The sequence below is a fragment of the Crinia signifera genome, chromosome 2, assembly GCF_055691185.1.
Source record: "Crinia signifera chromosome 2, ASM5569118v1, whole genome shotgun sequence".
Lineage (NCBI taxonomy): Eukaryota > Metazoa > Chordata > Amphibia > Anura > Myobatrachidae > Crinia > Crinia signifera.
In genome coordinates this window covers 328064925-328090494 of record NC_139218.1, presented here as the reverse complement: position 1 = coordinate 328090494, position 25570 = coordinate 328064925, and positions in this window count along the sequence as shown.

The window sequence follows — 25570 nt, the reverse complement described above, 5'->3', positions numbered from 1 at the left end:
AATGAACATTAACAGTAATAAGTTTAATAACACATAAAAAGTATATAAAACCATATATCCTATAAATGCCGCCAGTCAAATCCACATAAAATCCAATATTTCCAATAATAAACTCTGGATAGATGGAATGCACAGTCCCCACGTATTGGTCACCAGTTGGTGATCCAGCGTAGGTGGGTAGATTTTATAGTTACCGCAATAGAGGTCACCAGGAGATATTATTCCATTCAGATTGCATTGCGGCAAGTGTCTCTCCAGAAATAGGTGAGGGTAACAAAGTCTAAAGGAATGGAGGGCCACTGTTTGGATATGCCTGGTGTAGTGTGTATTTTGGCTCAATCCATGTGGCACAATGTGAATTGTGCCTTAATCTGTGTGGCATAACGTGAATTGTGGCTCAATCTGTGTGTCATAGTGTGAATTTTGGCTCACTTGGTGTGAATTTTGGCTCATTCCATGTGGCATAATGTAACAGAGGCAAGTACAGTATAAGGGGGTTACTATTGTGTTGACCACATAAAGGGTGCTGAAATGTTGTCTACCAAGTTTTGGCTTTCAGTATTTTTTTTATGACTGCAGTGCCGCCTCACCCCGCAAGTATCTTAGGACATTGGCATCCTGCGGGTCCACCTATGGAGTGCACCCGCCAATATATCTCCCTGCATTTTTCTTATGCCAGCACCCTGCCTTTTCCAGGCATATATAATTAGTTGAAAGTACAAATATAGACACACCCATGAGCAGACCACCCAAACAGAACACTGGTCACGCCACCCACATTATTAGGTGCTGCCACAACCCCTATTATTGCACATAATAGGCCCTTGATCATTCAGCTCCAGGCCCATTTAGACCTTAATATGGCTCTGTCTGTACTTCATGAGCGGGGCACATAATCTGTCTGCATTTCATTGCTGTTACTGGCGGGACCATTATAGTCCCTTATTGGACATCCAGCTCCCTTACTGCATATGGTTTAGACAATAACCGCTGTATTTGGACAAATGACTTAAAGTGCCATGTGGGGGACTATAGTTTTAGCCCCCTTATGATCGCTGGTCGCAGGAGCTTGCTCCTGCGACCAGCTGATTACCTCCGCGGCTGCCCCGGCAGTGGTTCCCTTTCATCAGCGACCATCTCTGGTCGCTGATGAAAAGGAGATACTGAGCGATATATCGCACCGTGTGTACACAGCTTTACATCTGCCCACCTGCAGTGCACATGGTTCTGCCCATTTGAGATGGGATTTGCCTCTGCGAGTGAACTAGAATAAGGACCATACTGTAGGTTTGATTTTTTTGGTAAGTTTAGCCAACACAGAGCAGTTTATATCCTGTGGGCAGACACAGTTCTGGATAGGTGTTGGCTAAGACCACTAACATACTGACTCTTTAAGTTTAATGGGGAGATTGGGTTTAGGTAGATAGTATAGGGAGGGGGTAGATCGTTATTGGGATCCAAGTATGCCTGGGTTGGGGGTAGGCTATACAGGGTTGGGGGGTTACACTCGCCACCTATTCTATTGTCCCTCTATGGGGGTCATGGACCCCCACGAGGGAGAATAGCCGGTGGCCGTCGGGACCCCGAGTGTCGGGAAACTGTCCAGCAACCATCCCAGATAAATGCTCTCCTGGAATGCTGAACAATATGCCTCTGTGTCCTGATCCTGCAATCCCCACGGCTCCTGTGTTTGTCCACACCCTGAAAATGCTTTTACAGATGAATCTCTCTGGTTCTGAAGTTTCCCGTTTCCTCATTTCAATATTTGACTATCCTGGATTTATTCCAGTCAGTCACCAAGAGCTCGGATATGGGTTCTCTAATGCACTGGCCGGACTAGAATTTGATGCCACGTACTAGTTTGTGTTGCCCAATCTATCTTCTGTACCCTTTTAAAAAAAAAATCTTATTATTTTCTCAAAATTATACCGTCTTATGTATATCCTGTTCTCTTACTATATGTCCTTAGAATAGAATAGGAGGCGAGCGTAACCCCCCACCCTGTATAGATAGTAGGGAGGGGGGGGGGGAATCGTTATTGGGATCCAAGTATGCCTGGGTTGTGGGTAGGCTATACAGGGTGGGGGGGTTATAGGGGGGTTGTGTTGGGAGGTTATATTTTTAGTTTCAATGTATATTTTCCTTATGCTAAGAGGACGTTATAGTACTACTATATATTACTTGATTCGCATTCAGTATGTTGACATTTTGTTTAAATCTCCTGTAACTTGGGGGTTTATTCTAGTTCATTCTTTCTGACAAAATCCTTCTTAGATGGACAAAACCATGTGCACTGCAGGGGGGGCAGATGTAACATGTGCAGAGAGAATTAGATTTGGGTGAGTTATTTTGTTTCTGTGCAGGGAAAATACTGATTGCTTTATTTTACACTGCAATATAGATCTCACTTTGAAGTAAAACCCCACCCAAATCTAATTCTCTCTGCACAAGTAACACCTGCCCCACCTGCAGTGCACATGGTTTTGCCCATCTAAGAAGGATTTTGTCAGAAAGAATGGACTAGAATAACCCCCTAGGTCCTGTATCCCCCACTGTACAACCGATATCTCCTTATAAGTTACTGTATATGACTGGTCTGACCAATCCGAATGGCGCCTTCGGACAGTCGTGCCAGCACATCCTCATAGTGGCATATATACTTTTCACATGGACCTACATTTATCATTCCTACTACATGCTGATTATGTCCAATGTATACACTGTAATTATGGGAGGGTGTTGTTTGTTTTACACTCTTTCAGTGTTTATTGAAAAAAAACAATACAAATTATTGAATCTAAAAAAACATACTATAAGGAATGGAGCCTATTCAATGACTGGGGATCAGTGATGTCACTGAGGTATGTGACATATATCTGTATAAAAGGCTAACTACCTCTTTGAGGTGCAGGACCGGACCTATAAATGCCACCAGTCAAATCCACATCAACTCCAATATTTCCAATAATAAACTCTGGGTAAATGGAATGCACAGTCCCCACGTGTTGGTCACCAGTTGGTGATCCAGCGTAGGTGGGTAGATTTTATAGTTACCGCAATAGAGGTCACCAGGAGATATTATTCCATTCGGATTGCATTGCGGCAAGTGTCTCTCCAGAAATAGGTGAGGGTAACAAAGTCTAGAGGAATGGAGGAGTGATGAAGTGGTGGCAAGATGGTCACTGAGGGCGGCTGGTCCGGATCCAAGATGAAGTGTGGTAAAAGTGCTGGGGGTATTATTGTCAAGGGCTTGCTCCTTGTGTCTTAACATGTAATGGGCATTATGGGGTAAATTTTTAATGCGCGCTAATGCCACTATTTATGAAGCATATTTTGCATTACACTGGTCACACCACCCACATTATTAGGTGCTGGCCACAACCCCTATTATTGCACATAATAGGCCCTTGATCATTCAGCTCCAGGCCCATTTAGACCTTAATCTGGCTTTGGAGTGGGTAATAATGCATGCCTATGTAAGATACAGATCTTGTGCAGAACGTAAGGGCGAGCGGGTAATGCATGCATATGAGAGATGCAGATATTGTGCAGGACAGAAGAACGAGTGGGTAATAATGTATGCGTATGTAAGATGCAGATCTTGTGCAGAACGGAAGGGAGGGAGGGGAATGCATGCTTATGTGAGATGCAGATATTGTGCAGGACAGAAGGGCGAGCAGGTAATGCATGCATATGAGAGAGAGAGATCTTGTGCAGAATGGAAGGGTAAACTGGGAGAATTTGGAGCATAGGCAGCAATACTTTGAGAGAGATAAAGTGGAAAGAGATAAACTATCAACCAATCAGCTGGTAACTACCAGTTTTCAATATTTTGGCTGATAATGCCGCTTCTGATTTACGCAAGCTTAATATTTCCCACCTCATTTGGCTCAAGTGTGCAACTTGCCAAAATCAACTTGATCAATATTTTGCATATTTATCAAAAATAAATGCTTTGTGTCATGGTACACTTGGAAACAAGGTTAACTGCTTGCTTCATTTGTTTTCCCACAGCCTTGCCAAGTGAAAAGACAACATGCACTGGTGGCCTCTTATGTAAAGTCCACTGGTACTGTCTTATGTAAAGCCCAAAATCTGGACCTGCCCTTTCTATGCATTATGTAATGCTGCTTGTCCAGACACACAATTTAAATATATGGAAGCATCTACAATAATTTCCTTCTTTTATTTCTTATACATCAGATCCAAGAATGGTGAAAAATCTGAAATATGAAAAGGGGGTTATTCAGTAAGGATCTAAAAAGCAAAATATTTCTCTAATGGACAAAACCATGGGGGTCAGTGGCAAACGCAGAAAGGGGGGTCCCAAATAAGTGGTTACAGAACCAACCCCCCCATAGATAGCCAGCATAGCCCCGATAGAAAGCACAGCCCCACATAGCACAGCCCCATAGATGCTGGAGGGGGATCTGAATATACAGTATGACGTCTGCCGATGGGGGGGGAGGGGGGTGGGCTGTGCTGGAGGGGGATTTGAGACTCCCCCCCCAACCACCGCAACCACCCATAGGCAGACATGTCACATATTCAGAGATCCCCTCCAGCACAGCCTAGGCAGACATGTCAGTCAACTTCATTCCCTCTTCCCCACACACAGTTGTCACTGTCTGACATAATGCAAACATTACGGTTTGCAAACAGCCAGCCCGTCTGCCCGCTGACTGCCCAAAGCCAGCCCCCCTCCCTAGTGTGAGCATACAATAATGCCAGCTGCTCCTTTTGTTGATCAGTGAACACAGAGGTAACTGATGGTCACCCCGGACCCCACTTACCTCGCAGACAGCTGCGGCACCGCTAATGTGCTCCTCAGTCTCTCCCCTCAGGCTGTAAGTTATCAGCCTGAGAGGAGCTGCTCCCCCTGCATGCCAGCGGCTGCATCTACACATCATAGAGATGGCAGCTGCAGTAGGGAGGAGGGAGCCAGAGGGAGCGCTCAGCAGCTGACCCACCTCACAGCTAAAAATAAACATCAGAAATGTCAAACGATATGTAGGAGGTCAGGGGGATTTCTAGGTACTTGGAAACCCCCCTGGGTGCTCGCCTGCGATCAGATATATGCCACCCAGCCAACATAAAATCCCGCCCCATGCAAGGCTGCAAATTGCTTAGCACTGCTTGCAAAAATTAGCTGGATCAGAGATTAGCTTCAGATCCATTCCTAAAATGTATACGTAGTCCAGGACGTACTCAGTGGCTACAATAGAAAACAGTTGATCGGGCCGGAGCTGACTTGACACGCCTTCCCTCCAAACGCCTGGGCGTGCCTGCATTTTCCCTGGCAAGTTACCACCCATAAATACTGGCTTCCTGTCAATCAACTTGCATGCGTCCAGAGATCAAAAATGAGCAGGATTTTATCGCAGGATGGCCTCATGCATGCGCGCTATGATCCGTACGCATGCACAGTCAGAGGATGCAAAGCAGGGAGGTGCCGGGTAGGAGAGGCACTCTCTCTGCTCTGCAATCCCTGCTCATGTGCACTGTGTGGCTGACGGCTGCTGCTGTGTCCATCAGACAGGTCTCCTAAAATGGGGTGGAGCTACCCACAGCTGAGGGGGAATGGCTACCCGCTGCTGAGAGGGCAGAGCTACCTGGACTTCCCTCTTAATTTTGATTGCCATCACCTGTGGAGAAACACCTTTCTTATTACTTAACCAGTTCAAAAAACAGGTGATGGCAATCATACATTAAGCGGAAAGTCCAGGAGCAGAGCATTGTGTCCCTCCTGGCATGGGTCATGTTGGGAAGTATGCCCAAAGTGTGATGTGTTGTGTATATACTATCAACAATATACATACACACTCAACACCATAATATGAACTCCACGCATATTTTATTTTCCTAGACCTGCTCCTCACCTCTAATGAGGGAAATAAAGGGTTTTGCACGTCAGTGTTTTGCTAGGCTCATCTTCCTCTCCCGCCGCTCTACCTCTGCCTGCCCCCTCAGTCTATCTCTTCACTGGCTCCCCATTCCTTTCCGAGTTCTCTTTAAACTCCTCACCACCACCTACAAGGTTCTCTCCTCCTCCACAGCTCCTTACCTCTCTTCACTGATCTATATCCACACTCCATCCCATCCTCATCGCTTCACCGCCGACCACCGCCTTACCTCTCACCTAATCACCTCCTCCCACTACCGTGTCCAAGAATTCTCTCACGCTGCCCCCCTGCACTGGAACAACCTCCCGCCACCTATCAGGCTTTCTGATTCCCTTACCTCCTTCAAGTGCTCCCTCAAAACCCACTTCTTCCGACTAGCCTATCCCTCCTCCTCCTAACCTCTTTCTCTCCTCCTAACCTGCCTACCCTACCCCTCCATCTGTTCCCATCCATTCCTACTCATCCTAATGTTTTTCGTTCGTCCACCCACCTCCTTTTAGTCTGTTAACTGTTATGAGTAGGGCCCTCCTTCCTCACGTACTCACCCTACCTCTTTACCTCACCTGTGCCCCTGTCCTGTTCTTCCCTTCCTCTACTTCATCTTCAGTCTCCTCGACAATTTCCACACCTACTTCAGAACTGATGCTGATTTTAGTTCTACCAGCTATACCCCTATGTATGCTGTATTTTATCAACACACCCTGTACGTTACCTTGCAATTTGTTTTTTGTTTGCTAAATACGGCGCTGCGGACACTTTGTGGCACCTTATAAATAAACAAACTACTACTACTACTACTATGTCGGTGGCCACTAGATGGTGTCCAATGGAGCAATTTAAGTGTTGTTCTGTTCAGGCGCACACAGTCACAGGGGGCGGACATTACTGTTATGATGTTTTGTGATGTTGGCGGGGTTGGAACTACTGTTCCATTAAAGAAACTTACAACAGTGTCCAATGTGTCCCATTATATGTCTATTATCCCCCCCCCCCCCCATCCAATAGCACCCTCTGCTGTTGGACAACTGCACCATGGGTGAGATGTAATAGGGTGCAATTATTTAGACTGCTAACAAAGCACACCTTATCACACGTGTCACATGTGCGATTTTTGACTGAATATGAATGGGCTGGTTATGCTCAGTGGAGGGAGGACCCCACGCCTTGTTTTTTTCCTTAATTTTAACAAAAAAACGCACACTCCTGTTACTAAAATAAATTGCACTGGTTTGGTCTAAAAATTTACACCCTATTACATATAAAGTGAATTTTTAGACCAAACCAGTGCAATTTTTTTAGTAACAGGCGTGTGTTTTTTTGTCACAGGACGTCAGCCGTTCGCCCAGTCTTCATCATAGCGCTTGTAAATAAAATACTTTTATTTGAAAAGGCAAGAGAACTCATTTGATGGTCGTGACCCTCGAATGATTTCTTCTGCTAGTGGAGGCATGTGAGGAGATGTGTTCTCATACACATCCCCTCACATGGTACCACACAGGGCACCGGTAAGAATGATGTTCCCTGCTTACCGAGCCAACTTGAATTAGGGCCAATATGTGTTGTCCTTTTTTTCAAGGGTTAGGTTTAGGCTGCGGGAGTAGGGGTAGGCTATGGGACAGGAGGGTAAGAGGGAGGGAGGGAAGAAGGTTAGAATATCTTCCCTAGAATTGTCGGGATCATGGCCAATGGAATGCTGGTGTCGATCTTCTTATTGCTCGATCTTGCACCCAGCTCTACTGAAATGGTAGAGAGATTTGCTGAGACAGAGTACTCATCATTTGTCATGTAAAAGTGCCTGTGTAAGGCAAAAGATAAGCACACTAATATTAACTCTTTACTGAAGGTTAATACCTTAGATTAGATGGTTGCTACAAACAAGTAAAACGCTAATTCCTCAGCATTCTTGAAGAGCATTAGAATCATAGGTGTGTGCACAGAGTGTACCAGGTGAGCAAAGGCACACCCTAATGCTGTGCACACCCTAATGCTCACACCTGTGCCCACGGCACCAGATTTCTGCTTCGTCCCCAGGCCGTCCCTCAGTTGCGGTCACTGAGGGGACAGTTTCAGGGGCTAGATGGCAGCACACCTCCCGAACTCCATATTTTTAAAGACTGGCATTGAAGGAAGCCAAACGCTGTTGCCAGGCTGTGGCTCCCACAGTGCCACAGTATTTTATTAACAGGTCAGTCAGCCCAGCCTCACTTATTTTAATCTGTTTGACTGAGTACCAAAACATCTCTCCTGAGAGTGCAGGGTCCCAGCTAATGCCCCAGTGGGTCCTAACAACTGTCCCCCAGCTGCAACAGGTTCTGGCTCACACAATCTTTTTTTTTTTTTTTCAAATTAATGGTACCATCTGTGAGGCACCGACTACCAGGGTGCGAGTGGTGCTACCGACACCCAGGTGTAACCTTTCAGAGGGGAGACACCATGGCTGTACTTCCTGCCATTATGGTGCTTCGGCTACAGCGCCTCTGGCACCCCTTGGCCATTTTAAATGTGGTGCTAGCTCATGAGCAAAAAAGAGCTTGTGTCCTGGCAGTCAATTAGAGCGGATGCCGAGCCATGAGCTCTGATTGGCTTACGAGCTGGTGCCGCATTTTAAATGGCTGTGGGCCACCGGAGGCCCTGTAGCTGAAGTGCTATAGCGACAGGGGGAACAGACATGGTGTCTCCACTCTGAAGGGTGACACTCGTGGGAGGGCAGCACCCTGCCAGTCAATGCCTCATGGACAGCCAGTGCCCAGCAGCAGTGGTGGAGGTCAGCCCAGAGTTGTGAGTTCACTGGGGGCATTAATTGTAAGGGGCACTGGTAGGGGCATTAATTTTAAAGGGCACTGGTGAAGAATTTTGTATAAGGGGCAATACAGTGTGCAGCATAATGTATAATGAGCATTTTGGTGTGTGGCATATTGTGTAATGGACATTATGGTGTGTGGCATAATATATAATGGGCACTATGGTGTGTGTCATAATGTGTAATAAGTATTACGGCGTATCATAATGTGTAATGAGTATTACAGTGAGTGGCATAAGGTGTAATGGGCATTATGGTGTGTGGCATAAGGTGTATGACAATGTGTAATGGGCATTACATTGTGTGTAATCCTGGTGCAGTGTGTCCAAGGGGATCTACCTGGTGCAGTGTGTCTAAGGGGATCAACTTGGCATAGTATTTCGAAGGAGCTCTACCTGGCCCAGTGTGTCTAAGGGGCTCTATCTGGTGCAGTCTTTCGAAGAAGCTCTACCTGGCCCAGTGTGTCTAAAGGGTTCTACCTGAAACAGTGTGTCCTAGGAGCTCTACCTGGTGCAGTGTAAATAAGGAGCTCTACCTGACACAGTGTGTCTAAGGGGATCTACCAGGCACAATGTGCCTAAGGGGCTAAGGGGCTCTACCTGGTCTAAGGGGTTCTAAAGCAAAACTTATCCTGAAAATTATAGACCAGTCAGCCTTACATACATTGTGGGGAAAATATTAGAAGGAATAATAAGAGATAGTATCCAAAATTTCTTAGAACAGAAGAAAGTTGTCACAACGGGTTGTTGTGGATCCACGGAAGGCGGTGGCTCTGATTTAGATGGGTGAGGCGGAGAAAGGATCGCCGGCTTGATATACTGTCTTCGCATGCGCGAAGTCCCCTAGGAGTTTGACGGAAACTCCCAATCAGAGGCGCGGAGTCTAACTGAGTGGCGGTCTTCACCAGGGATCCCCACAAGGGAATTTGGGCTTCGCTGCGTCCACCCAGCAGGTCGCGGCCCTCTAATGGAAGCCTCCTAGGGGAGCTGGAGCGCTGGCTGGAGGCGGATGGTATAGGCACTGTAAGACGAGGATAGTAGGTACAGGAGCTGGGCACTGGGTACCCACGGCTGCGACGGAGCTGCAGACGGAAGTTAGGTGGGACTTGAACACAAGGAATATAACGGAACTCAGGAAAGCACTTCTTGGCAATATAACGGAACTCAGGAATATAACGGAACTCAGGAAAGCACTTCTTGGCAATATAACGGAACTCAGGAAAGCACTTCTTGGCAATATAACGGAACTTAGGAAAGCACTTCTTGGCAATATAACGGAACTCAGGAAAGGTCCAGGCTCTGAAGGTACAGGCTTTACTGGAGCACAGCAAGCTACTAGCAGACTGGAGTCACGGAGGATCAGCTGAACACTGACCTAAGTCAGCAGAGGAATCAGCACAGAATGACAGGCAGACCTGCCTTTATTCCCCCAGGCCATGATGTCACAGGGCCCAACCTCCAACAGAGGTTATATAAAGCCCCGCCTTTGCAGCCCGAGGTGCCACATCCAAGATGGCGGCGCCCATCTCGGGAGCCGGTCACGGGGAACGCCGGACCCCCGGGGAGACAGCCGCCAACCCAGGAGCGACGCCGACAGCGGGGACACCAGGAGCCTGCGGGGGGACCCGGCAGCAGAGCCATGAGGAGAGCGCCCGTCTCGGTGAGTATGAGGTGCGGCGCAATGCTCTGCAGCCGCGGCAGACACTGACAGTACCCCCTCCTTTAAGAGTGGACCCTGGACACTTATCCGGATTACTTCTCCAGAACCTCTCCACCAGCCGAGGCGCATGTATATTAGAGGCGTCAACCCACATTCTCTCCTCGGGACCATATCCTTTCCAGTCCACTAGAAATTGTAACTTCCCCTGTCGTCGTCGAACATCAAGGAGTTGTTTTACTTCAAATTCCATGTTCCGATTTACTTGAACCTTAGAAGTCCTTGGCGATGCCTTATGAAACTGATTGAGGACCAGGGGTTTCAAAAGAGAGACATGGAAAGTGTTGGAGATTCGTAAAGAAGGTGGCAATTTTAAGCGCACTGCTACTGGACTAATGATCTTCAGAATCGAATAGGGATCAATGTACCTTGGTGCCAGTTTCATAGACGGAACTTTGAGACGGATATATCGAGTTGACAACCATACTCGATCCCCTACTTTATAGGCTGGAGCAGCGCTTCTTCGGCGATCGGCAAAGGTCTTATATCTACTGGAAGATTTTTGTAGCGCCTTTTGTACATTCTTCCATATGCTAGAAAAGAATTGCACAGAAGACTGAACTGCGGGTAACTCACTACCTGGAAGCTTTGAGAAGTCTGGGACACGGGGATGTACTCCATAGACAGTAAAGAATGGCGTGGTTTGACTGGAGGTGTGATAGGTGTTATTATGGGCAAATTCTGCCCACGGTAGAAGCTCGAGCCAGTTGTCTTGAGACGATGACAGGTAAAGCCGGATAAAACACTCCAGATCCTGGTTAACCCTTTCGGTTTGACCATTGCTTTGCGGATGATAGGCTGTTGAAAACTTTAGATCAATTTGAAAGGCTGTACAGAGAGCTCGCCAAAAACGAGCCACGAATTGAACACCCCGATCCGATACGATCTCTGATGGCAGACCATGCAATCGAAATATCTGGGTGATGAAAAGATGGGCCAGGGTTGGGGCACTGGGTAGACCCTTCAGGGGGATGAAGTGGGCCATTTTCGAAAAACGGTCAACCACTACCCATATAGTGTTATACCCATTTGAGGATGGCAGATCTGTGATGAAGTCCATCGAGAGGTGAGTCCAGGGTCTCGAGGGTATTGAGAGAGGTAGAAGTTTTCCCACGGGAGGCTGACAGGAGGATTTGTGTCGAGCACATACTGGACAGGAAGACACAAAACGATGGACGTCGAACCCCATTGTTGACCACCAGTATTTTCTTTGAAGGAACTCCAAGGTTTTTTTGGTTCCAGGATGCCCAGAAAACTTGGAGTAATGAGCCCAATGGAGTAGTTTATTACGAAGCTTAGGAGTTACGTAAGTCTTGCCTCGGGGAATCTGAACTATTTTTGTGGCGGCAAAAACGGAAGAGTCCAGAACAGGATAGGGTTGTTTCTCTTCAGTTTCCGGAGAACAGGATCGTGACAAGGCGTCTGCTTTAACATTTTGAGGGCCCGGATGGAAGGATAGCTTGAACTGAAAGCGGGTGAAGAACATTGCCCATCTTGCCAGTCTGGGATTTAAGCATTGAGCGTTTCTGAGATAAAGTAAATTTTTGTGGTCCGTATAGATTTGAATTGGAAACTGAGCCCCCTCCAAGAGGTATCGCCATTCTTCTAATGCTAACTTAATGGCTAGAAGTTCTTGCTCCCCTATAGCATAGTTCCTCTCGGCAGGTAAAAATTTTCGGGAGAAGAAGCCACAAGGATGAGTTGCATCGTCCTCATATCTTTGAGACAGAATTGCCCCCACAGCTTCAGAAGAGGCGTCTACCTCTAAAATGAATGGCCTCCAAAGGTCAGGTTGATGAAGAACGGGAGCTGAAATGAATGCTTGCTTCAATTGCTGAAAGGCAGATATGGCTTCAGGGGACCAAACCGCAGGGGTAGCTGACTTCTTGGTTAAGGCTGTGATAGGTGCCACAATGGTGGAGAACCCCCGAATAAACTTTCTATAATAATTGGCGAAGCCTAGGAATCTCTGCACTGCCCGGAGAGTAGTGGGTTGAGTCCAGTTCAGGATGGCTTGGACCTTCTCCGGATCTATTTGTAGACCTTGTCCCGAAATGATGTACCCCAAGAAAGGGACGGAGGACTGCTCAAAGGTACATTTTTCGAGTTTGCAGTATAACTGGTTGTTACGAAGTCTCTGGAGAACCTCTTTTACTTGTATCCGGTGGGTTACCAAATCTCTGGAAAAAATCAAGATATCGTCCAGATATACTACGACTGACTGGTACAATAAGTCTCTAAAGATTTCGTTCACAAAGTTTTGGAAGACTGCTGGGGCATTGCTCAGGCCGAACGGCATTACCAGATATTCATAATGCCCGTCTCTGGTATTAAAGGCGGTCTTCCACTCGTCTCCTTTCCTTATACGGATAAGGTTATAGGCTCCCCTTAAGTCCAGTTTGGAGAAAACTGTGGCTCCCTTTATGTGGTCAAAAAGTTCCGGAATCAGAGGTAGAGGATACCTGTTCTTTATTGTGATCTCGTTCAAACCCCGATAATCGATGCAGGGCCGTAGAGTTCCATCTTTTTTTTTTAACAAAAAAAACCCCTGCGCCGGCTGGGGAAGAGGAAGGCCGAATAAACCCTTTCTGTAGATTTTCCGAGATGTAATCGCTCATCGCTTGTGTCTCGGGTAACGACAGGGGGTAGATCCGACCCCGTGGAGGCACCTTACCAGGGACCAGGTCGATGGGGCAATCCCATTCACGATGTGGAGGGAGAATGTTGGCCGCCTGCTTGTTAAAGACGTCTTAAAATGATAAATACGGAGGCGGGATCTGGAGTTTAGTACCCGTACCTGTAGACCGGAGGGGTGTTACACGGGACAAACATTCTTGGGTACACAATGATCCCCATGCCACTATCTGCATAGTGGGCCAATCGATTCGGGGATTATGTTTTTGGAGCCAGGGGAGCCCCAGAACCATTGAAAATGCAGTTCGGGGAATTACTAGAAATTCTATTGACTCTTGATGCAGAGCGCCAATGCCCAGAGATAGCGGTATCGTGCAAGAGGAAATTAACCCATTCGGGATGTGACTCCCATCAACAGCAGTCAGACGTATGGGATTTTCAATAGCTTTAATGGGTAATGAATATAATTCAACAAAACTAGACGAAATAAAGTTTCCCGCTGCTCCGGAGTCAAGGAGGGCTTCTGTCTTCAGCGTCTGACCTGCGAAAAAGAGTTGGACTTGAATAATGGAATCAGGCAATACGGGAGAGGAGGAAAGTTGTCCCAATCTTACCTCCCTGTCTTTATTCTGGGCTGGTCGATTGTAGCGATGAGGACATAGAGCAACTTGGTGACCGGCCTCTCCACAATAAATGCATAGTCTCTCCTGAAAACGACGCTGTCGCTCCTGGGGAGTGAGCCGGGCTCGATTAATCTGCATGGGTTCATCTTGTGTAGAAGAGGACGGTGTCTGAAGAACAGGTGGAAGAGAACCCCTGAAACGATCACCCCTAGACCTCTCCGCTTGGCGTTCTCGAAATCTCATATCAATCTTGTTACAAAGGGAGATGAGGTCCTCTAGTTTGGAGGGTAAATCACGGGACACTAGATCGTCTTTTAGCCTGTTGGACAGGCCACTCCAGAAAGCGGAAACCAATGCTTCTTCATTCCAGGAGACTTCCGAAGCCAAGGTCTGGAACTGGACCACATACTGGGCTACTGAGCGGTTCCCTTGTCTCAGGCGCATGATCTCCTGAGCCGCTGAGGAAGAGCGTCCTGGTTCATCGAAGATTCTTCGAAATTGTGCGATGAAATCGTCGTACCTTGAGAGGAGTGGGTCGTTCCTCTCCCAGAGGGGGGATACCCAGTCCAGGGCCGCTCCTGACAGGAGGGAGATGATGTAGGCGACTCGAGACTTGTCAGTTGGAAAACTGGTGGCTAGCAGTGAAAATTGTACATCGCACTGATTAAGGAAACCCCTGCATAGTTTTGGGGTTCCATCAAATTTACTGGGTGTCGACAAATGTAAATGTCCAGATGGTGGTGTCGGTAGAGCTACCACTCGTACCGGTTCGGGAGCGGGCGGAACTGGACCCTCACGGGAGACCGAAGCCTGCAACACCTCCTGACAACGGGCGATATCCTGGAGGCCCTGGGTGAGCTGCCCCTGGGAGACCTCTAGCCCTTCAAGGCGAGCCACGATCCTTTGCAGCAGTTCAGTATTGAAGTCCACCCCGGTTGTGGAATCCATTTGGCTGATTCCTACTGTCACAACGGGTTGTTGTGGATCCACGGAAGGCGGTGGCTCTGATTTAGATGGGTGAGGCGGAGAAAGGATCGCCGGCTTGATATACTGTCTTCGCATGCGCGAAGTCCCCTAGGAGTTTGACGGAAACTCCCAATCAGAGGCGCGGAGTCTAACTGAGTGGCGGTCTTCACCAGGGATCCCTGCAAGGGAATTTGGGCTTTGCTGCGTCCACCCAGCAGGTCGCGGCCCTCTAATGGAAACCTCCTAGGGGAGCTGGAGCGCTGGCTGGAGGCGGATGGTATAGGCACTGTAAGACGAGGATAGTAGGTACAGGAGCTGGGCACTGGGTACCCACGGCTGCGACGGAGCTGCAGACGGAAGTTAGGTGGGACTTGAACACAAGGAATATAACGGAACTCAGGAAAGCACTTCTTGGCAATATAACGGAACTCAGGAATATAACGGAACTCAGGAAAGCACTTCTTGGCAATATAACGGAACTCAGGAAAGCACTTCTTGGCAATATAACGGAACTCAGGAAAGCACTTCTTGGCAATATAACGGAACTCAGGAAAGGTCCAGGCTCTGAAGGTACAGGCTTTACTGGAGCACAGCAAGCTACTAGCAGACTGGAGTCACGGAGGATCAGCTGAACACTGACCTAAGTCAGCAGAGGAATCAGCACAGAATGACAGGCAGACCTGCCTTTATTCCCCCAGGCCATGATGTCACAGGGCCCAACCTCCAACAGAGGTTATATAAAGCCCCGCCTTTGCAGCCCGAGGTGCCACATCCAAGATGGCGGCGCCCATCTCGGGAGCCGGTCACGGGGAACGCCGGACCCCCGGGGAGACAGCCGCCAACCCAGGAGCGACGCCGACAGCGGGGACACCAGGAAGAGGAAGGCCGAATAAACCCTTTCTGTAGATTTTCCGAGATGTAATCGCTCATCGCTTGTGTCTCGGGTAACGACAGGGGGTAGATCCGACCCCGTGGAGGCACCTTACCAGGGACCAGGTCGATGGGGCAATCCCATTCACGATGTGGAGGGAGAATGTTGGCCGCCTGCTTGTTAAAGACGTCTTAAAATGATAAATACGGAGGCGGGATCTGGAGTTTAGTACCCGTACCTGTAGACCGGAGGGGTGTTACACGGGACAAACATTCTTGGGTACACAATGATCCCCATGCCACTATCTGCATAGTGGGCCAATCGATTCGGGGATTATGTTTTTGGAGCCAGGGGAGCCCCAGAACCATTGAAAATGCAGTTCGGGGAATTACTAGAAATTCTATTGACTCTTGATGCAGAGCGCCAATGCCCAGAGATAGCGGTATCGTGCAAGAGGAAATTAACCCATTCGGGATGTGACTCCCATCAACAGCAGTCAGACGTATGGGATTTTCAATAGCTTTAATGGGTAATGAATATAATTCAACAAAACTAGACGAAATAAAGTTTCCCGCTGCTCCGGAGTCAAGGAGGGCTTCTGTCTTCAGCGTCTGACCTGCGAAAAAGAGTTGGACTTGAATAATGGAATCAGGCAATACGGGAGAGGAGGAAAGTTGTCCCAATCTTACCTCCCTGTCTTTATTCTGGGCTGGTCGATTGTAGCGATGAGGACATAGAGCAACTTGGTGACCGGCCTCTCCACAATAAATGCATAGTCTCTCCTGAAAACGACGCTGTCGCTCCTGGGGAGTGAGCCGGGCTCGATTAATCTGCATGGGTTCATCTTGTGTAGAAGAGGACGGTGTCTGAAGAACAGGTGGAAGAGAACCCCTGAAACGATCACCCCTAGACCTCTCCGCTTGGCGTTCTCGAAATCTCATATCAATCTTGTTACAAAGGGAGATGAGGTCCTCTAGTTTGGAGGGTAAATCACGGGACACTAGATCGTCTTTTAGCCTGTTGGACAGGCCACTCCAGAAAGCGGAAACCAATGCTTCTTCATTCCAGGAGACTTCCGAAGCCAAGGTCTGGAACTGGACCACATACTGGGCTACTGAGCGGTTCCCTTGTCTCAGGCGCATGATCTCCTGAGCCGCTGAGGAAGAGCGTCCTGGTTCATCGAAGATTCTTCGAAATTGTGCGATGAAATCGTCGTACCTTGAGAGGAGTGGGTCGTTCCTCTCCCAGAGGGGGGATACCCAGTCCAGGGCCGCTCCTGACAGGAGGGAGATGATGTAGGCGACTCGAGACTTGTCAGTTGGAAAACTGGTGGCTAGCAGTGAAAATTGTACATCGCACTGATTAAGGAAACCCCTGCATAGTTTTGGGGTTCCATCAAATTTACTGGGTGTCGACAAATGTAAATGTCCAGATGGTGGTGTCGGTAGAGCTACCACTCGTACCGGTTCGGGAGCGGGCGGAACTGGACCCTCACGGGAGACCGAAGCCTGCAACACCTCCTGACAACGGGCGATATCCTGGAGGCCCTGGGTGAGCTGCCCCTGGGAGACCTCTAGCCCTTCAAGGCGAGCCACGATCCTTTGCAGCAGTTCAGTATTGAAGTCCACCCCGGTTGTGGAATCCATTTGGCTGATTCCTACTGTCACAACGGGTTGTTGTGGATCCACGGAAGGCGGTGGCTCTGATTTAGATGGGTGAGGCGGAGAAAGGATCGCCGGCTTGATATACTGTCTTCGCATGCGCGAAGTCCCCTAGGAGTTTGACGGAAACTCCCAATCAGAGGCGCGGAGTCTAACTGAGTGGCGGTCTTCACCAGGGATCCCTGCAAGGGAATTTGGGCTTTGCTGCGTCCACCCAGCAGGTCGCGGCCCTCTAATGGAAACCTCCTAGGGGAGCTGGAGCGCTGGCTGGAGGCGGATGGTATAGGCACTGTAAGACGAGGATAGTAGGTACAGGAGCTGGGCACTGGGTACCCACGGCTGCGACGGAGCTGCAGACGGAAGTTAGGTGGGACTTGAACACAAGGAATATAACGGAACTCAGGAAAGCACTTCTTGGCAATATAACGGAACTCAGGAATATAACGGAACTCAGGAAAGCACTTCTTGGCAATATAACGGAACTCAGGAAAGCACTTCTTGGCAATATAACGGAACTCAGGAAAGCACTTCTTGGCAATATAACGGAACTCAGGAAAGGTCCAGGCTCTGAAGGTACAGGCTTTACTGGAGCACAGCAAGCTACTAGCAGACTGGAGTCACGGAGGATCAGCTGAACACTGACCTAAGTCAGCAGAGGAATCAGCACAGAATGACAGGCAGACCTGCCTTTATTCCCCCAGGCCATGATGTCACAGGGCCCAACCTCCAACAGAGGTTATATAAAGCCCCGCCTTTGCAGCCCGAGGTGCCACATCCAAGATGGCGGCGCCCATCTCGGGAGCCGGTCACGGGGAACGCCGGACCCCCGGGGAGACAGCCGCCAACCCAGGAGCGACGCCGACAGCGGGGACACCAGGAGCCTGCGGGGGGACCCGGCAGCAGAGCCATGAGGAGAGCGCCCGCCTCGGTGAGTATGAGACGCGGCGCAATGCTCTGCAGCCGCGGCGGACCCTGACAAAAGTGATAAGTAAGGCTCAGCATGGGTTTGTCAAAAATAGATCATGTCAGACTAATTTAATTAGCTTCTATGAGGAAGTCAGTAGGGGGCTGGACTTAGGGAAATCTGTTGATGTAATACTGCTTGATTTCGCTAAAGCTTTTGACGCGACCTCATAAAAGGTTAATAAAACTAGGTAATGTAGGGTTAGGAGATAAAGGGTGACATTCTATGGGATGAGATAAATGCGCATTTTTTTATCTCGCACCACATCGCCGCTATTCGCAATTTTTTTATTCGCATTTTTTGGTAATAATTCGCATATTTAATGGAATGCGATTTGGAGGCTGAAAAGTGCGATGTAGTGCGATTTGCGGCGAAGTGGTGCGTATTTATGACACAAAAAAGTGTGATTTCTTCCGCCGGTCATGTGCGAGTTTTGGACCAACCGGAGTGCGATTTACAAAACTGTCTCCGCATGACTAAGAACCCCCTAACCTATTTGCCCACCTCTGTCCCCTCCATTATGCATCACACCCCCTATATAAAGGGGCACTGGCGCCATTTCACTCTTTGATAGGAAGTAAGGAGCATGGAGAGGAGCAGTGGCAGTGTGAGCAGAGGAAGAGGTGTTGGTGGCAGAGTGAAGAGTGGCAGAGTGAGGAGTGGCAGAGTGAGGAGTGGCAGAGTGAGCAGTGGCATGGGGAGAAGTGGCAGAGGGAGCAGTGGCAGCAGCCAGCCAAGTGGGAGAGGCAGCAGAGGACTGCTGAGGTCGTCCTCCATTACAGGAAGTGGCAGCAGTGTGGCAGGCAGCATGGCCACAGCAAGGCCAGCCCCAGACCAGGCCCTGGCGGACCAGCCCCAGCAGGAGGAGGTGGAGGATCCGCTGGCATCCCCATCCTATACCCAGGACCTATTCCATACCCCAGAGCAGCTGCAGGAGGGCCACATGTCAGAGGTGGAGGAAGATGGAGGTGAGGAGGAGGAAGACACTGGCATAGAGGAGGAGGGGTACATGGCTGGAGTAGAAAATGAGGAGGAGGAGGAGGAGGAGGAGGTAGAAGCTGGCCGCAAAAAAAGTGTCCGAAAGGTCAGATTCTCCTACGAGGAAAATGTTGCGCTTGTCCGGGCTATCATATCTGTGTTTGACCGGTTACTGGGGAAAAGTCACCACAAGAGCACTGCACAGCGGAAAAGGGCTATGTGGAAGGACATCACCCAGGCGGTGAACACTGTAAGTCAGCACAAGCGCCTGGTCAGAAATGTCAAGAAGAGGTTCAACGACATCAAGAGACAGCTCAAAAGTAAAATGGCCATGGAGTTGGAGGAGGCCACCAAGACTGGCGGAGGAAGCCCCACCACTGTCTGCTACACGTCCTATGAGGTCAAGCTCAAAAGAATCATACCCCCTGAGGTCCTGCCTGGCATGCACGTCGCGGATACCGATAGGCCGCCAACGCCATCCAGAGCTGGTAAGTGTGACCACATGCAATCTTAAACATACATGGCAATGTTTTCAAACTGTAATGTTCACTTGTATTGTTATGCTAAGTAAAGTGCTGCTGTGGAACTACATAGCCCAGCAAGGTCAAGCACAAAAAATTGCCTGCTCCTACTTTCAAATTGGTCATAATGCTGGGCCTTGTAGTTCCACAACTGCTGATATTGATCAACACTTTAACATTCTATCTAGCAGCTTAACATGTATGTGGCCCAAAAAACATTGGTGTACTGGTAGTTTAGCTGCCATGCCTACATACCACAGATTATCCACCAGTTGTAATGTGTCCAATAGTTTAATAATAATCTAACTAAAAATTCAGGTGGAAAACATATGTCAAATAATGTGGGGACTAAATAATGTAGTCCTTACCAAAGGAAGTATTGTCCAGTAATGTCATTTCAATGCATTTTTGCCATAAATGCTTATCCATTGCAAGGTACATAATGGCTGCCCATCTTTCCTTTCACAGATTGTCCGTCCCGAAGTGCTCACGCATCAAAGAAAAGAAGGCCCGTTGGTGCAGAATCTGTGGAAGCAGGTAAATGAACAAAAAACAGGCCATTACACATACAGTACACACACCCATTTCACATCAACAATATCTCACATTACATTCATCTCCTGCTGCTACATTGCAACCAAAATGAATGTAATCTGACCTAGCCATCTTACTTATTATTAATGTCAATGTTACATGCAGTATCGGGGTACATGTGTAAGTACATAATACCCCTAGGTATGTGCGTTCAGCATCTCAAGCCCTTTCAAAAACAGTACTGAAGAAAGACTGGCCTATATATGCATCAGTACTTACCTCTTCATCTGTATCCACAGGTACTGTACAACTAGGAACACAACCAACAGAATCCTCTATGATGATGTTGGACGAAATGGACATCATTCTCAAACCCGTGGAGACCTTTGTGGCTGAGGAGGAAATACAGACGTCATCACAAAGTGATCTTCCCCCAAGTGGGGTGACTCCCAACCCACCCCCACCCACAAACACACCCCATACAGCAGCTTCTGCTGCACAAGTAGCTAACTCCTTGGCAAATTTCAAGGAGAAACAAATTGAATTTATGGCCTCCCAAAGCCTGCAAATAGGGAACATCCAGGGGTACATGCGTCACACTTTTCTTCAATTAAGAAAAATTTCAAGGAGTGTACGGGTTGGTGTAGGTACTCATGTGCGCATTGCTAATAGCATTGACACCCGTTTTGCAGATCTTACTTCTGCTGTAAGAATAACCATATTGGCAGCCTTGCGCAAAGTATAGCTGCACTTAGCCAATCATGCACAACGCAGACCAATGCCTTAATAGGTATGCAGGCACAACTTCAGCAGATGGAAGGCAATGTCATAGGTGCAGCAGCATCTACACTGAGTAGTGTATCTAGCACCCCAGTAAGTGGCTCCCCCACTTCCCCACCCCGTCGGAGTATTAGGACCCGCGGTGGCCTGGGTGCAGCTTCAAGAAGTGGTTTAGGGTGGCCTGATGGTGGGAGAAAATAGGTCATATTTTTTATTCATTTTTAATTTGCATCGAATATGCAATACATCTTGTTACATCCCCCGACAGTTTGAATGTTTGAGTGACAATAATGCAGGTTGTTTATGACATACTATACTGCAGTAAAAATGTCTAAACGCATACCATTTTGTCTGTGTATTATTTTTAAAGAAATTGTTGTGTGAAATATGACATAGTGTAATGGTATATGACAATGGGATTGCTGAAAAGTAGTGTTGGGTAACTTCTAGCCCGTCAAAGGTTGTGGAACTACATATTCCAGCAAGCTCTGGCACTCATTGTTTGGACTGTAATGGTTATTGTGTGTCAGGGCATGCTGGCACGTGTAGTTCCACAACACCAGGTGAGCCATGTTTTAGAGCAAACTTAATTCATACATGTTACAAATGTACTTACAAGGTTGATTACAGCAAGGGATAGGTCAGCACCACCAGCTGCATCCGTTGGGCTCTGTGTATTAGGCTAAATTTGGGTGGAAACAGATGGTATTGCTAAATAATTTGTTTATAAGTACACTTACAGCAAAGGTACATGTTGGAATACAGGGCACATGTGCTTACCAGAAAAGTAACGCCTGATGATTTGTGAACGCACCAGATTCCCCCTCTGCGTACCCCTCACTACCCGAGGTGTGGTAGGTTGGGCTTCCTGCACGACTGCTGCATGTTCCTCCTCCACATAGGCAGGTTGGGACAGGGCTATGTTGTGTAACATGCAGCAAGCCTGGACGATCATCGCTACTTTTGCAGGGTGTAAAGCAGCATACCCGATGACCGGTCCAAACACCGGAATCTACTTTTCAATACGCCAAATGTACGCTCCACCACATTGCGGGTTGCAATATGGGCTTCATTATACCGGTGCTGTGCAGGGCCCTCTGGGGAGCGCAAAGGTGTCATGAGCCAGGAAACACACCCATATCCTGAGTCACCTAAAACACAGATAGGAAGTTATTGCCTTATATGGTAAGGTATGTGCATTGTGCAAACAGGAGACACTGGGACAACAGCAATATGCTTGTGAAACTGGAAACACACACATTTGAGCAGGTACAAATAAGGACAGAGAGGGTAATATGTAAAAATGTACTTACCAAGTAGCCAGCCCTCTGGCATTTGTTGTTGGGTAAATCGGTTCCAGAGGGCTGAATGTCTCAGAATATAGGCGTCATGGCAGTTCCCAGGAAAGCCTGCGACAACACTTAGGATTTTCAGATAAGCATCACATACAACCTGCACGTTCAGGGAGTGCCGCCCACGCCTATTGACATAGACGTGGCCCCGCACGTGCGGTGCCCTAATCTCAATGTGTGTGCAGTCTATAGCTCCCAGCACGTGAGGGAATGCTGAGAGTCTATAGAAAGCCACCTTGTGGTCCTGCCACTCCAACTCAGAACGTGGGAATCTGATGTATGTCCGCCACAACTTCTTTAAAGCAAGTAACACTTGAGTAAAATGCTTAGAGAAAGTGGCCTGTGATACCCCAAAGGACCATGAGGTCACAGACTGAGTGGAGCCTGTGGCTAAATAGTAGAGGGTACACATTAATTTCTGCAGCCCAGACACTGCATAAATTCCTAGTGGCAGCCCTGCAAGTGTTATATATCAAATAATCTGCACAGGCTCCTGATGCAGGCTAAGAGGGGGGGGACTGGACTGCACACCATATTTTTAAACATAATAACATAATGAGAGGTGCTACCAAGTTAAGGCTTCTAGTACCATACAGGAAAAAAGAACGATACTGATGCACACTCTAGGTGCTAAGAAAACTGATAGTAAAAATTATTTTGATAAACTCTTACAATTAACATGGAATTGAAGTTCTTAGCACACATTTGCGCAAATATGTGGGTCCATCCACCGCGCCCAAGTGAACTTCATTAGATGGGTCCCTAACATTTCTAATACTAACACATTATATATATGTATCTAGGTCTTACCTTTAAATAGAGACCATATTGGCAGTACAGTTTGCTAAGCTGGTGAGTTGAATTATAAATTACACTTTTATGATATTGTGATAAATGTATTTACTATAGAGAGAATATAATGACACTTCCGGTTTCTGATTCCCAAACCCAGGGAAGCATTTTAGAGATGTTACTTTTTCACACCTTTTCACTTGCCAAATTAGGTGACGTGGCCAGCATTCATTTAAGGTGTAATCCTTGGAAAGTAATGTGCTTCCTGTGTGAATAGATGTGTACGTATGCACATCCATTCGCACCCGTGCAAATGAGTTCAAATCCCGTCGTAAGCCTCTCACCATCGAGTCATTTCTACACTGGTTACTCAGCGGAGCCATGGAAAAGCGGCATATCCTGGATGAAGATGATGTCACAGTGGTGTAGCTAGGTTCCACGGTGCCCGGAGCAAGGGCATGTTTCGCCCCACCCCTAATGAATAAGTAATACAAATAATTGGCTCAGCATACAAATAAAACAATTACTTCACTCACACTGTGCTGATGCTCTGATCTCTGCCAAAGAGTACAGGAATACAGTTGTGACTGGATTGCACCCTTATATGACGCAGCCCATTGCTGCCTTTCGGGCAGCCCCACATCATTGAGGGCCATCGACAAACTCCACAGTGGAGCAGTCCTAACAGGATCAGAGGACAGAACGTGTCCTAACCACCGCCACTCTTGCACTGCCCCTGTCCCATGTGGAACCACAGGGACAGGGGCAGGTTATAAAAGGATACCCACCAGTGGCATAAGTTCATCCTAGGAGCCCGGAGGCAAGATGAATGTTGGTGCCCCCTAACCCCCCACTTTAATATATAGAGAGATATATAAATATCCACGTCTGATGGCACTCAATCATTAATACGGTGCCACTCATATAAGCATATATTCACGGTTTTAAAGAAGGTGCTCAGGTACAATCTCTTATTCAAAATGAGCATATATTCAGAGCATGTCATCTAATGAGAATGGAAAGTGTAAAAAGTAGAGGCTGAGAGAGATGGGGAGACGGTGATCTCTTGGGAAGTTTGGTGTGATAGGAGTTAGGGTGTTGGGGAGATAGTGAGACAGGGGAAAGGCAGGCGGGGTACTGAGTAAGAGATGAGATATGGAGAGGCAGGGGGTGACAGGAGAGGCAGAGGATGACAGAAAGAAGGTGATGGGAAAGGCAGAAAGTAACTGGGAGAGGGTCATAAGGAGAGGTAGTGGGAAATGGTAGGGAGAGGGTGAAGGGGAGATGGAGTGGGTAATATATAGGAGCAATAGGCTGGATGGGAAGGGTACAGTAACATGGAGGGGGGACACTAGGCTGGAGAAGGAGGCAACACTGTGTTGAATGGGGGAAACACTTTGACTGGACTGGCTGGGGGAGGGGTTCTAGATAAGTGGCAGTTGGCTGGTTGGGAAAGGGAAGGTGAGTGAGATGGAAGGGGATACTTTGTGAATGGGGCCACAGTGCAGCATGGGAAGGAAGTAGGGAGATGGGGGTCATAGGGGGAGGGGATCACTGTGGCTGTACTGGGGGGGGGGGTGTCTAGGCAGGGGAGAAGAACAGTGAGCAGGGCCGGCGCCACCACTAGGCAAATCTAGGCATTTGCCTAGGGCACCGGCCACTGGAGGGCGGCATTTTGTCCCCCGTGCCGCGGGGGTACCTGTCCTGCGGCGCTGTGTATTTAAAGCTGGCGGCGGTGGCAGCGGGGGGTCCCTGCAGTCAATAAGAAATAACGAGCGCTATTCCCTGGGCTATGCGGAAGCGCTTCTGTTGTGAAAACACTGTCCGCACGCTGATTGGCTGAGATTCAGCCAATCAGCGTGCGCCGTGCGGCCAGTGTTTTCACAACAGAAGCGCTTCCGCATAGCCCGGCGGATAGCGCTCGTGGACTGCAGGGACCCTCTCTGCCACCGCCGCCAGCTTTAAATACACAGCGCCGCAGGACAGGTACCCTCCCCCCCCTCCCCCGGCACCGGGGCGCCCCCACCCCGACTCGCCTGGGGCGCTCCGGTGCCTTGCACCGGCCCTGACAGTGAGATTGGTGCAGTGAAATTACCCCTACCCTTTAATTTAGCAACCCCATACCCCTGCACTGCAGTTTTGACTGCAGCATCTCTGCTGCTGCCCTGCACTGAGGAAACTGCCTGAAACTGTGTGGACATTTTTAACATGAGGAGATTTTTAGAGAGCATAAACTGACAGACAGGAAGGGGGGGGGGGGGTAGACAAACATAGCACCATGTTGGGTCAGACTGAAAGAAAGACAGGGGGAAGATTGTTCTCACCACTTCCTTTACTCCATGGTGTGTCTTGGGTCAGCGGCAGCAGCAGTGACTCCTCCTCCCTCCAGTAAGCGGCTCCTTGCAGTGGGTCATCTTCCCTATTCCCCCACCACCTCAAAACATTGGGCAGCAGCAGCGGGTCCTATCTCTCTCC